This window comes from Xiphophorus hellerii, chromosome 18 (assembly GCF_003331165.1).
Source record: "Xiphophorus hellerii strain 12219 chromosome 18, Xiphophorus_hellerii-4.1, whole genome shotgun sequence".
Taxonomy (NCBI): Eukaryota; Metazoa; Chordata; class Actinopteri; order Cyprinodontiformes; family Poeciliidae; genus Xiphophorus; species Xiphophorus hellerii.
Genome location: NC_045689.1, coordinates 17,631,494 through 17,645,838, shown reverse-complemented (window position 1 = coordinate 17,645,838; position 14,345 = coordinate 17,631,494). Strand labels below are relative to the sequence as shown.

The window sequence follows — 14,345 nt, the reverse complement described above, 5'->3', positions numbered from 1 at the left end:
TATCTAGTGCACTTGACCAGGTAAAGATGGAGCAATAGGGGGAAAAAAGCTATCAGTGGTACAATAAAACAGAAAATGGAAGAGGAAGGGGGATAAAGATGTTGGAGGGACGAAGAAAAGCTTTTCAAAATGACTGAAAGACACTAACATTACTTACCTATAGGTTATGTATATATTTATACACACACACACACACACACTATATATATATATATATATATATATATATATATATATATATATATATACTGTATATACATACACACACAATTGCAACCAATATAGAGTTGTTTGCAATTTTAGAATCAGAGATAAAGATTATAACAGATGAACATGGATGTTGGACTGAATGGGGGAAGCCGGAGCACCCAGAGGGAACCCATGCATACACAGAGACACTGTGCCACCGTGCAGCCCTTACTTTTTTAGAAATAACTACTACTAATACTACAATTAAAACTAAACAATATTTAACTAATAATAACTAATAAAAAGGAGCAAATACAAACTAATCAAAACCACTTGAACTAGACAAACAAGTCACTACTAAATAAAGCTAGATTATAATAACAAACCCAAACTAACTATGGAGGCCCAGACTTCTCACCCAGCCCCCAACTCTCTGATAAATTAAAATCACAGAGCCCCATGTTAAAGTTCACTGTGGCTGTTTTCCTCTCTATTTTTATGCTGCCACAGACATGACAGAATGACAGCTTTTTAAAATCTCCTCCACAGTGAAATCTTTTCTACTGGGCTACTCTCTTCTTCAGAGTTGTTGTCCTGCTCAGAACTGGACAACTACTTTTGGTGTTTCTGATCCCTGAGGGGAAACAATTTTTATTTCATCCATGCCTCCAGAAAATCTTACATTGGTGACTGTTTGAGGCTCAGGGACGGTTTCCATTTGTGACTTCCTACTTCCTGATTCTTCAGATTGTAAGTCTTCTCCTTCCTGGCTGGATTTCTCTTTGGTTGTAGAGTCTTTTTCTGCTTCACTAAATTTCTGTGTTTTTTTCCTCCTGATTGCTCAGCACTTCAGAGGAAGCTGCAAGTTGTGTCTCCTTTTGCTCAAACACTGTCTGGAGGTTCTCTGTTTTTATTTCTAAAACAGTTTGTGGTGCCGGAGTCTTGGGTTCTTTACCAGAGTTTTGAGTTTCAGAAGTGTCCATCTTGATTTGGTTTATGAGAGCTTCCAGTTCAGCGGCAGCTTTCAATGCTGCCGTTCCCCTTTTCTCATATTCAGATTTCCTAGATAGCTCTTTCTCCACTTTCTGATCCTCATCTTGTTGAGTTTCAGACGTCTTCTCTTCTTCAGTGGTCTGGTGTAATTCAGAGAATTTTTAGGTCCTTGGTTCTGATGCTGCTGCCCCAACAGGTGATGGCTGAAGAGATGACGCTCTCAACAACAGACTTATAGAAGATCTGCAGCAGGTTTAGCTTCTTCACAAAGTCTAGTCTGATTGTCTATTCACAATCGCCAAGAGAAAACACTTTGATTTTAAAAAGGGCTATAAATCTCCATAAGGCTTGAAGTTGAGAAGTCGTTTGAAGAAAATTTAAGCACGTATTGCTAAATGCTTAATTTCCCATACGATTATATGATTTTAAACAAACAAAAAAAATATCAGGTTCTAGTTTTTTTGTTTGGTTGTTTATTTGGTTATTTTTTGCTATCTGGTGTTTATAACCAATATGAATCACCTTAAACCTGTTGCTAGGCAACATTCAAACAGGGCATCCATTTCTTGGGTTCTTTTGGGTTTACTTCTGTTCTGTGTGTGTTCTCTCTGATGTTTCTCAGTGTTTAGGCTCGATACTCTCACCCAGCTCATCCACATCCATCAGACTCACTGGTTTTTGGAAACTCATCAAAACATACCTTCGTTCAAATATGAGCAATGATCGCTTGTCCCAGTTAGCAGTGATCTCTACTGAAAACAGTGTGGCACGGTCCATTTCATTTGATGCTATACTTGACAAATGGGCAAGTGCAAAGTCACGGAATGTAACAGTCTAAATGTCATAAATGTTAAAACTCTGACATGGAGTGCAGGCTGTTAAGATTTCATATTTCCGCTACAGAAAATGTTGAGCACTGAGTGCCACTACTGTTATATTTTTGTACTTTATTAAATTTCTTATTTGCTTATGATTGAAATGATCACCTAATATAATATGTGACATTAAAAAAAATCCATAATATGACTACTGTATTTTGTAAGTGCATGACTAAGGGAGGAAAGCTATACGAGACGGGTAGTGGCGAGGGGGCGATGATGTGTTTGCATCCACCTCAAAAATATGTAGTTGCGCCCCTGATCAGAATCATTTAAAGGTTAAAGGTCTTAAGGTTAAAGGTCTTTCAATACATTGGAGCACCATCCCCACTCACATTCAAAACAGGACATAAATACCATCACCATGCATCTATTCCCTTAAATTAATGAGTTATTACTCTTGCTTGTATTACAACAATGATAAAATTATGATTCTATGCAGGTCAAGCTGCAATCAAAGTGGACATCCATCTATTACATAATAAATTAATTAAAAATATATATACATATAAAAATAATTATTATTGGATATTATGATAGAAATATATTAACATTTGTAACACTTATGATTTTTCCTAAGCTTGTGTTCAAACCATGCGTTCATTGTTGCTCTACCTATTCAGAGAGAGAGAACATTCCTTAAGCAGTGACGTGTTCTCTGGTGTGTAAGAGACTGAAGTACACACAAGAAGTAATGAAGAATCTGAGTGTAGAATAGTTTTATTACTTCTCTTAAAATATGTGTTGGTTGTTCAACACCAACACATATTTACTATGTAATTATATTAGTTCCTTGACAAAGACCATAGAGTGAATATTAGCAGGAGTGTGTGTGACGAGAACTTTTTTTTTTTTTTTACCCCTCCAGGGGGTCTTTTTTTTTTTTTGTGGGCTCTAGTGTCCCTTATATGACAGTAGGCTGACAGGAAACGGGGAAGGAGAGGGGGGAAGACATGCAGCAAATATCGTCGGGTCCGGGAGTCGAACCCGCGACGGCCGCGTCGAGGACTCAAGGCCTCCAAATATGGGTCGCGCTAACCACTACGCCACCGCGGCACGCCCGTGACGAGAAAATTTTGACTAAAAGTTATAAGCTAATCTTGACTCCAACGGGGCCGGGGCAGACACCCTGGTGCAGGAAAGTTGCTGCAGAGGCATACAAGACGTTAAAGTTTGTCAAGCTCATGAATAACATTCATGGAGTGCTTTGCATGGCTCATATTGTTTCATGAATTCAGATTGCATCACAGCAGGAAGAGTTCATGCTTGGCGTCAGTTCATTCTGCATGGTTCTTTGCCTGTCAATGATGAGCTGCGCTTCCTTGTGTCTGTTTGACATGTAGATCTGAAACAGAAATTCAAATTTCTATTTGGATAAGAATGAATAATCTGACCTCTGCCTGGTAATCAGAGATGTGTCCTGGTTCCCAGGAGTGCACTATTGCAGAGTGTGCTGCAAAAGACTGTTGGGGAATATATATATTATTTTCTTGTGCCTTTTTAACATGGATTTAAATTGTTTTTCTCCACATTGTTTTGTGATTGATTACACAGTATGAATCACAATGTAGAACTGACAAGTAAAGCAAGTGGGAAGTGTGCATGAGAAAGTTATTCCTTTAATTTGGAGTCATGTAAAATGCAGAAGCATTTATGTGTGTAACATGTGTCACAACATCAGGGCATACACTTCTCAGCAGATCTTTATCGCTATTTGAGGTAATTAGATCTTGGGATATTATGTTATGGTGGGTATGTTGCGTGCAATATTTTTTTCTATTCTCCAGTATGAACCATATGAATTATGTCAATCTGTTTTGTGTTATGTGTATTGCTTAAAAAATATTTTCTTAAATATGACAAATCTTTATTAGCTTAATCTCTCAATGTTTTTCGTAAAGTTATCGTGCAACAATTGTGAAAAGTTAATCCATTAATTAAGAATGTGTGTCAATTAGCATTGATTGAGTGATAATCCCTTTTTCCATTACTTTTTGCATTTTGTGGCATTTAAAAAGCAATGTCCTGAAATATGAGTCAAAGTAAAACATTTGGCCTTGATGTTGGTAGGTCTGTTCTTGGTCTTGGAAGAACCGGTCTTGACTCAATCCCAGATCTCCACTGACACGGGTAGGGAAAGTAAAACATATTCACACAATTTTCTAGTTTTGGTTTGCGTATCATGATATCCAAATGTCTCCCATGGCTGGATCTAAATCTAAAACAGACCTGTCAACTCCTCAGTAGTGTGTAATGAAATATTAAAATAACTGATGACAACTTAAATTTTCAAAACAAATCAGCTTAGAATTTGTCCAGATATTAAACTAGTTACGTAAGTCCAAGATTTAAAATGGGTGGTGAAATTTTTTGTTGCTGCAGACACCTTAATAGGAGATGATGCAACTCTGGCATTTGTAAGTTTCTTATTAGAGGGGGAAGGCAGCGACATCCAGAAATCATCACTGCAACACCATTATGTATCGTGGATAATAACTTCAAATACTCACTGATTTGTTTGGGGGTTTCATATTTAGCAATTACTTTCTCAGAATAGGTGTCACATTTCATTACTAGTGGTTATCTCCTGTGAAATCAAAGTCTTCAATTACACAGCACTTCAAACTGACATACTTTATTATACTGTACACTTCTAATTGCTTCAATTCATTTTTATCTCCTCATTAACTCACAAATTGCTCCTTTCTTCTATTTTTAAAGCTATTTCAAACCATGCCACGAACATGAATAAATAGCTAAATAATGTACGGCTTTTTCAAATGAATTAATTTAAAAATACAATTTTTCCACATCCATGTCAGGCTAGAGTAGGTTCATGACAATAACCAGCACCTTTGCTGTGATTTTAAAGAACCATGCACGCTGAAGCTTCAGCAACTTTTAGGGGGATGCATTATGTAAAATTGAATTTCTTTTAGCTTTATATTATGTTACAATGTTATTTCCTTATCAAAAACCTGGAGTGCTGCTTTGATTCCTTCATGCGTGTTTGAGAAATCCTTTTAATCTGCTGTGTACACACACCTAAGAATGGTTGTAAATCAGAGGTCTCAAACTCCAGTCCTCGAGGGCCGCTGTCCTGCAGTTTTTAGATGTGCCACAGGTACAAAGCGCCAGAATGAAATGGCTTAATTACCTCCTCCTTGTGTAGATCAGTTCTCCAGAGCCTTGCTAATGACCTAATTATTTCTATTCAGGTGTGGTGCAGCAGAGGCACATCTAAAAGTTGCAGGACAGCGGCCCTCGAGGACTGGAGTTTGAGACCCCTGTGTAAATGGTATAATGAAGGAGCATTGTTGTGATGATGCAAAAGGCAGAATTGGAAAGAGTATGAGTTTCTTAAAGATACAAAGGCCCAATTTCAAGGTGCCAAATTGTTTGCGATATAAAATTTTTGTAACAACTGAAGGTAACACAGTCACTTGATTTTTTAGCAAAATCAAATGGAAAATACATAAAACTGCCCCTATGACATGGAAACTGTGCTTTGTTGCTATTAACAAAATAAAACTGCTAGATGAATTTGGACATTTGTCTCCTTTTAATCAGCAAGCAAAATAAAGACAAGGATCAAACACAACAAACATAAAAAACTGCTGCCTCAGTTCAGAAAACTGTGGTATAACTTTGGAATTTTCTACATGTTTATATAGGTTTAGTTCAAAGCTTTGCTCACAGTTTGACACTGATAAGTTTGGGGAATCAAAAGAAAATACAACACAGGAAGTGAAGGAATGATGATCATATAATCATGTAGAAAGCAATAACATTCAGCAATGCCGTCATCACTGCATTCAAGTGTCACAAAAATCACCCCTGTTATTTATATCTCCCAGTAAAGTAATAACAAAAGTAAACTAAGAAAAATTGCATATCCCACGCTTCATCCAGGTCGTGCATAATTTTGTGACTGTCAACGAAGTTTTGGCAGAAATTCTCAACACTGATCTTTTAATAATATTGTGGTCAGAACCCTGAGGGGTTCCGAAAAATCCAGGAGCACTGCATCAAAAGAAAATGCAATAAAATAAAATTCTGTTCGATCAGTTTTTTTCTGATGTCTTTTCTTTTACCAAAGGTAATTGTGATTTGATAATAAATGAAGAAAAAATATAACTTCATTAAAAACCTCAATCGAATAACTGGCTTGACAACATAAGAATAGCAAATACGTTGCAGTTCTCCCAAGTGAATAACCTGTCACCTAAATAAATAAATAGCTTACAGTTTATCGCAATATCTTAAAAGCAGATTTGATTCATATTTGTTCAAAATATATCAACAGCAAAAACACATCAACATGGCGGACAGACTCTTCCACTGTTGTCAATTTTAGCAGAGTTGCTGGAGCCAGCTGCTCACCCTCGAGAGATGTCCACCACAGGTACTTTTCCAACAACTTTTGTCAAATGAACTCGAAAGGTCTTTCAGTCTTCACTGCTTTCTCTACAACATCTTTACAACAGAGCCGCTAATAATATCTAAGGTATTTGTTTGTTGAACCATTCTCACTACATTTTTCTGTGTTGGTTTGGAAAATGTTGTAATATTATGTAATGTAACTGAAAATTATCTAGTATTATTGTTGCAGGACAGTGACTATGGCCTGTCCACTATGAGGGGAGTCAAGAGACAGGAAGCAAACAAGGACCGGCTGCAAACAACAACAATGTCTCTTCAAGGCTATATTAGCAGCTACTTACTGGTAGCTGCAAGCACCTCAGGTCACAGAATGCACTGAAGATGTCTGCGCACGACTCGGACTTGTGAAAACAACAATAGATGGTATGAGGTGAAAAAGGAAGGACTTGCTCTGAGTGCCACTCTTCCCATAACCACAACTGCATGCAATCAATGAATAAGCTGGAAAAAAGAAGCAAGTCTCAAGTAAGCAACAGTTATGTTTTTGTTTGTGTGCCGAACATCTTGTCAGGTTTTTCTCCAACAGGAGAAAGTGTTGATGTCACCATTATATGGTGACAGGCTGAGAATCATGGCGCACTATGTTTTCTGATTCTACAGCAGATGGTACCCATGCCTTATAAATGATAAAGTCTGCAGAAGAAGAGTTTTTGAGATCAAACGTTTAGCTGAATCAACATCTGCTAAAGATTCCACACACACAAATTTGTGCACATGCATAAAGGAAGAATATTATTGCTATCCTCTCTGTCTTGATCCATAAATCCTGGAGGCTTGTCAGCAGCAAACAGAGCTTATATAAAAGGCTTTTACGGTTTTAGATAACTACTGAAAGAGTGTAATAGATTTCCACTGTGTATGTGCATGTTTTTTATGTGTCTTCTCACATAAGCAGATACTTTCACTAGGTATTCTCTTTTAACTTTAAGAAAACTATTTCTTTCCAATTCAGACAGGCTATCAGTAATGTTTTTTGTTGAAATCATAGATATTAAAAAGAAAATCTCAATTATTTTTTTATGGTTTTACTGGGAGCAATATTTTAAGGAAGGTTCAACACTTTCCAAAATAAACTTTTTTTCTGTTCTGTAAAGTATGTTAGGGATTTTTTAAAACAGGACTGGATTGTAGCCTCATCTTTGCATCTATACATCTAAAAACATAGATAAAGTAGCATCACTCTAAAGTGAAATTTAAAATGATTAGGGTTAGGGTTAGGGTTTTGCTACATTTCTATGTTATTTGGATGTGCTTCATACTTAATTTTACTGTAATTATGGATAACGTATTAATTTCATTTGTAAGTCCTGCCATTTCTCTAAAATGTTATTTCATTTTAATATTTAATGTCTCTGCAGATGAATTTCAACAGAGAATAGTCAAGTCAAGTTTATTTGTATAGCACATTTCAGCAAGATGGCAGTTTAAAGTGCTTAACACCATAAAAACATAATGCACTAATTATGAAACAAGCAATAAACCTTACATTTTGTCAAATGCCATCACCAAAATCAAGATGAATAAACAGGTAATAATTAGTCCAGCTGGCTTCTGACTCAATGTATTCTTTTTCTCATTCATCAGCTTCTTCTGAATATCTTCTTTCTCTTCCTGTGACTCTGAAGCTTTCTCATCTTTACCTCTTACACTAACATAATTTCAATTATCTTCATTATTTTTTCCACCCTGTTGCTCTTTCAGTGACCTTCTTCATCTGTGATCTTCCTGTTTTTTATTAAAATACCCCCTCTTCAGTTTTTGTTTTCACTTCTTTGTCTGAATGCCTGCCAAGGGGATTCAAAGATTTCTCAAACATGCATGAACGATGTACTGTATGTCCAGGTATGTTTATGATGAGGGGATAATATTATAACACAATATAAAACTCAAAAAGTTGATAAATCCTCCCCAGATCCCCTTTAAAGCATGGGTTGGTTTCTTTTTGACTTCAACCAGTAAACAATACAGTTCAATACACAGCTGTGAAAAAGTGACAGGAACAATGGCACAAGAAGTCCCATCTACAGTTTTTCACCAGTTATGTTGAACACATAAAACACAGAGAAGAAGATGCTCTATGCAGATGAGACTAAACTCAAAACATTTTGACTTAAATGCTTAACACAAAACACGCCATGTTAACTCTTCCCCCCAATGTCGTTTTGGCAAAGTTGCCCACAATGCCAACATAAAACCGTTCCCCTAAAATGATTCAGAAATCTGTGATGACTGTCATCTATCAGCAACTCAATGTTCCTCTGATTTCTGGGAAATTAATTATGTTATGTCTTTTAAGTCAGATTCTTTAATTAGAGAAAAGCTCATTGGTTTTAAATGTGTTCTCTTAAGGTTATGTGAATTATATTTGCAATTATATTTAAATGAACTTTTTCGCATTTCTATTTCCCCATTCTGTTTATTTTTATATAAAAGAAAACAAATCACTTGTCCAAATATAATTTTTGGTCTTGCGTTCCTATCCTTTTCTCTTTTGTTACCATCATATGTTCCCTTCTACATGTCTCTTCACTCTTCGTCTTTCTTGCCTTTTTTCTCTCCTTTCCCTTCAGTCTGGGCCGTCATCCAAACAAATAGTATGAGGTTCTGTCTCAGGCACTAATTGACCATGACAGGACATTTATCACTAGTCACAATGTCCAAAGCTGTGTTGCTGTTGGGTGTTTCATTTCTGCTCTGGAACAATGACAGAAGCGTATACACACACAACACACAAAAAGTAACCTATCACAAAAAAATAAGAAATGCTGCAAAGTTTCCCAAAACAGGAATACAGACCTGAAAATGATGCATTTTTAAATACAAACAGACACATGCAAGTAATGCCAAATATATATATATATATATAAATATAAACTGGCACAGGCAGTTTGACTTCATTATGCAGATTTTTTGAATTGAGCACTTTTCCAGAGAACCCATCAGTAGGAATTAAATCCATCAAACCTAAATTCAGTGCCGCTTCATCTAAGCTTCCTTTGGTGTGGATCGTTGGCTGTATTCGCTAGTCAGAGCTGTTTGTCTTCTCGATTCATCCCTCGTACTTATTATTCACTTTAGGATGCTGGTGCCTAATTAATTTGCACTGCATATTTTGATGCCAATTTCTAATTTGTGCTTTAAAAAATACACAAGAATAAAACAGATGGAAGGCACATGTTTTAACACTTGGATAAATCTTTATAGCATATGTTCTAAACACAAACTTAAACTCCTCTACATATACTGTATGTATTATGACATTCATGAAGCAAATGGGTTTAATCGCAATTGTTTAACTACAAGCCCAGTTAAACAATACAATACTACAAGCCCAAAGAAACTGAATTACTGAATAGTGATTTCATACATTTACAATAAGAACTTACTCAACAAAGAGGATCGAGAACAGTTCACTACCACCTCATGCCCTCCTCTAATTTCTAGTGAGCAATACAGTACGATTCCTGCTAAGCCTTCCAGCTTGGATCAGTGTGCTGCTTGTCTTATGATCATGAACAGATAGTTGGACAGCCTCCTTCAGGATTTTCTGGCAGAGAGCAGAATTATGTCTTCAATTAGTTACAGAAAGTTGTCTAGGTTCGGAATTAGCAGAGCAGACCCAGAACATCACACCACCATCACCTTTACTGAAGGCGTAATATGTTCGATTACACCAGATGTAACTGTTTCATTGCCAGTTCACCAGATACGTTTCCAAAAGTCTTGGAGCTCGTTAAGATAGTTTTGGGATGTGCGAGACGGGGTTTTGTGTTCTTGTTTTAGTCAGCAGTGGTTTTGCTCTTTGAACTCTCCACTACATGTCCTTTCTCCTCATGACAAGAGACACATTGTATGTTTAAAATCAGAGGCCTCTTTTCAAACTTTTTTTTTCCAGTTTTGCTGACACCTAACTTAAACGAAAGGCTGAAACCACATGCAATCTAAGCCTTTTTGAGTAATTGAATTTCTGAAAGAAACCGGGTATAAGATATTCAGTTGGTGGTGAAATGGAGACTGAGCGATGAAAGATAAAGTATTTGGGTCAAGTATTCATGGAGGATTCTTACCTTAATGTAAGATCCTACGACTTTTAATAGAATACACATTTTTTTCACTTTCCGCTGAACAGACAATAGAAAAGGCAATAGTGAAAAATGTATAAGCGTAAAAAAGGAAGAGAGGGACTCAGAATCTAATCAAAGAAGGGACACTCTGCTGATTGCCTCTTCAAAAACAATAGGGGGAAAATTGGTTTGGTTTGCTCCTGTCAAGAAAGCAGGAGACAACTGATGCTAAAATGGGTAAAATGTTGCTGGGAAGTAACAAAAGGAGCTTAAAGTAAAATGACTAAATTACTTGTTCATGAACCTCAGTGGGGAAATGGGTAATCTCAGGCACCAATTCTATTCCCCAGTCTCTTGCATCAGTACTTTTCTCCATCTGACAATTACAGAGCTTTTCTAAATTGATTCTTCTCCTCTCCTCTTTATCCTCAACATTTATTGTTGTATTTATATTCATATAAAAAGGCATAGAAATGGAAGTCATCATACAACAATTTTTCTTTAAGTATGTCCTGCTATGTGACCATTGAGGTGTATATTTCACCCTGCTAGACAAACTACATACACAACAACAACATTAATTTACAAATTTAGGTTTACACCTCCTTTTGGGATTAAATGCCTGCAAACCTGCATTTGAGAAGTGATGAATTTCATATTTACCTCATTTCAGCTTTGCTGTAAGCTTACAGCTGTAAGCAATGTAAAGCTTACAAATCCAACTGTAAGCTTTACATTGCTTACAGTTGGATTTGTTGAATTAATTACAGTAAATAAAGTCTAGACTCCAATTGGGATCTAGCATATAGGACAGCACCTAGTCTACACCATATTAACATTAGACTGTGCTCAGCTGAGGCAATAGCCTATGCAGGAAAGATCTGAGCAAAACAATTATTGTTATGTTTAAACTGCAAAGAAAACGTGTCACTGACCAATTAACAAGTAATGTCGAACGAAGGGGAAGCAGATTTACACTTAAGCAAATGTCCCACTGTGGAAGATCTTCAGCACTGCAAGATGTGAATGTACTGAAGACTTTTTGAAGATGTCTCTAGCTAAGTCAGATTGTCCTTCAGATATGATGTAAAAGCTTACATGTATTTTAGATAAAGTATCAGTACAACACTGTAAAAGCTTTCTCAAACCCAGTTAACAATATGTTAGTAGAAGAACAGTTTATTCTGAAAAACCACAAGATCAAAATACTGGTTGTTGTGAAAAAAAAAAGGATCCAAAACTTGATTATAGGTGAGTAAGTCAGATAAAGCCAATCATCAATCATGTAATAGGATTTAAGTTTCTCTTTGTTGCCTTTTCTTCACGTTGATCCCTTCTACCAATCTTAAAACAAGAAGCATGTTTTCACGTGCTGATATGGCCACTCTGCCATGTAGCTCCTTTATTTACATTTCAACATCGCATTTCACTTGAAAGTGAAACATAAATATGTCTCAAAAGTCCCAAAATATTTTAATGTAAATGTTTCTTACAACCATTTAAGGCTTATGAAAATAAGTGTGGATTTTAAACATGTCAAAAAAAATTTTAAAACATTTTTTTTATCTTTTAAATGAACCATGTGTGCTATTATTTATAGGAAAGAAATCATACTTAAAAATTCCCAATATGCAGGGAGATTGTTAAGAGATTCGGAAAACAATCATTAAATTATTTAAAATACATTTTTATTATTGTAAACAAATGTGTTTCCTTTGTAAAACATGAAATTACACAGATTTAAAACAACAAAAAATTTCATAGGGCCTTAGGTTGCTTTCAATACATTTCACCTCATTTTCATCAGTTAGTGTCTTGTTGCACTTTTTTGTTTAATTTAATTATCTGTGTAACAAAAGGCTCCTTATTTTTGAGAGAGCAAATAAATGTAACAGTTCTACATACAATTATAGCACATAATTTTTACTCTTATAGACTAGAGACATTTAGGGTCACAAATAGTGGTATTTTTTAAGCAAACTTGGTGACAAATCTTTGCTCATCATTTTTAAAGTCTATATAAACATGTCTTCAACATGCATTTGAATGGTCAATCAGGTTTAGGTCGTCAAAAATTAGGCTGTATGTGTGTACCTAAGCCCTGAATGTCAACTGAGAGGCTAGATTGCCTCTTGAATATGCCATGTTCAGCCAAGTGCAACAACCAAGCAAACATCAGCTCCATTAGCTACAACAGTAACTACCTACATCAGTATGGGGACAATGTCATCAGTGCAAAGGGTGGTGTCACCTAATTAAAACACAAGTAAATAGCAACTTAATGAGTTGTAATAATAGCTAATTGGCGAGTAGTTGATGAATCAGGTCTAATTGGCTTGTATGGCTGAGATAATAAAAAAAGTTTGATTACTTTATGCTAAACATGTTAGCCAGGTAGCAGGTGTTGTTTCAAGGAGCTGTCATGAGTAATCCATTACCTTACATCTCAATCTCATCACCCACCTCCACAGAGAAGGAGAGGGCATGGCTTCCTCAGGAGTGGGTTTCCTAAGACTTTAATTATACAATGAGCTAAAGGCGCTGGCTTTGCTCTCCTTTCATCCCAGGTAAAACTCTTTCTGGAGTGCAAGAAACTTGAGAGTGGAAGTTGTCATGACTGTGCAACTGTGACATGTTAATTTCTCAAATCTTTGACATTGATTTCAAAAGAATCAATTGTCAAGTTATTCTACAACAAAGCCAGCTTCTCGGTCAAGAAGCATCAAGCTTAGATTTACAGGTTTTGCTCTTTGTAGTTTTGATCTGTCAAGGTTCATCCTGGGATTTAATTATCAAAACACTGTCTTCTCTTCCCTTTTGATCTCCTTTCATCCTTTCATTGTCTCTGAAAAAGCCAAAATCAATTATCTTCAAACCTTATCTATATGCCTGCCTATGGTCCTAGGGATGAATAATATTCAAAGCTTGTCATCTTAAAGCTAACAAAACTTTTGATACATTAACTCTATCTATCTATCTATCTATCTATCTATCTATCGGTTGTGAGCTTCTAAGATCAACTAAACCATAACTTTCTCAAAGAAATCAAATCAGATAAAAAATATCTGTTTAGCAATGAAGAGCATATTTGTGCAAACATGCTAAAGCTGAACTTGTTTCCTATATATTGTTTACCAGCACTTATATTCTGATCTGTTAACCTGTGAAGCTGCTGCACATGAATTTACAGGCAAATTCAGAACATCTTTCATCAGCATTAATGAGATGGGTGGTGATGTCGTATCCCTGGTGGAATGATCTTGCTGCTGATAAGGCTGATTATGGGTCTTCTCTACAGCCTTGGGGAGGAATATGTAGTGCCTCTTATCGATGGTTCTATCAAAGCCAGGCTGCACACCTTTGATAACTACCTGAACTCTGATTCACCGATTGACACAGATGTGTGAAGATTATATAAATAAAATATTTTTTTAACCTTCAGACAGCAGATTGGAAAGATAACAGAAGCAAGCGTGAATTTCATGAATATGCAGCACTAATGCAAAGTTTTTAGGCTTACAGAAACTTGAACAGCACACAGCATCAGCACACGTATATTACCTTGAAACTTTCAGTGACTTATAGATAATAGCATAAACCTGATTAGCTTTCCTCTCTGTGTTCACTTTGCTCATATACTGCATGGTGTTGCATAATATAGTCTCATTTCCTTCCTCACACTGCAAACATAATTTTACAGTTTTCATCCTTGGGAAAAAAAACAATCTAAGGGTGGAGAGTGTAAAACGCTGTATAGGGAAAAAACAATGTGAAAAAT

The 14,345-nt window shown here is 36.1% G+C and overlaps 1 long non-coding RNA gene across 1 annotated transcript; it reads left to right on the top strand.

Moving 5' to 3' along the window:
* The first annotated feature begins 503 nt into the window (after window positions 1-503).
* On the top strand, window positions 504-13,929 carry LOC116737387 (uncharacterized). Its single transcript, XR_004342794.1, has 3 exons — window positions 504-1,434; window positions 2,641-2,643; window positions 13,917-13,929. It is a non-coding gene; the product is annotated as an uncharacterized LOC116737387 (long non-coding RNA).
* The last annotated feature ends 416 nt before the right edge of the window (window positions 13,930-14,345 follow it).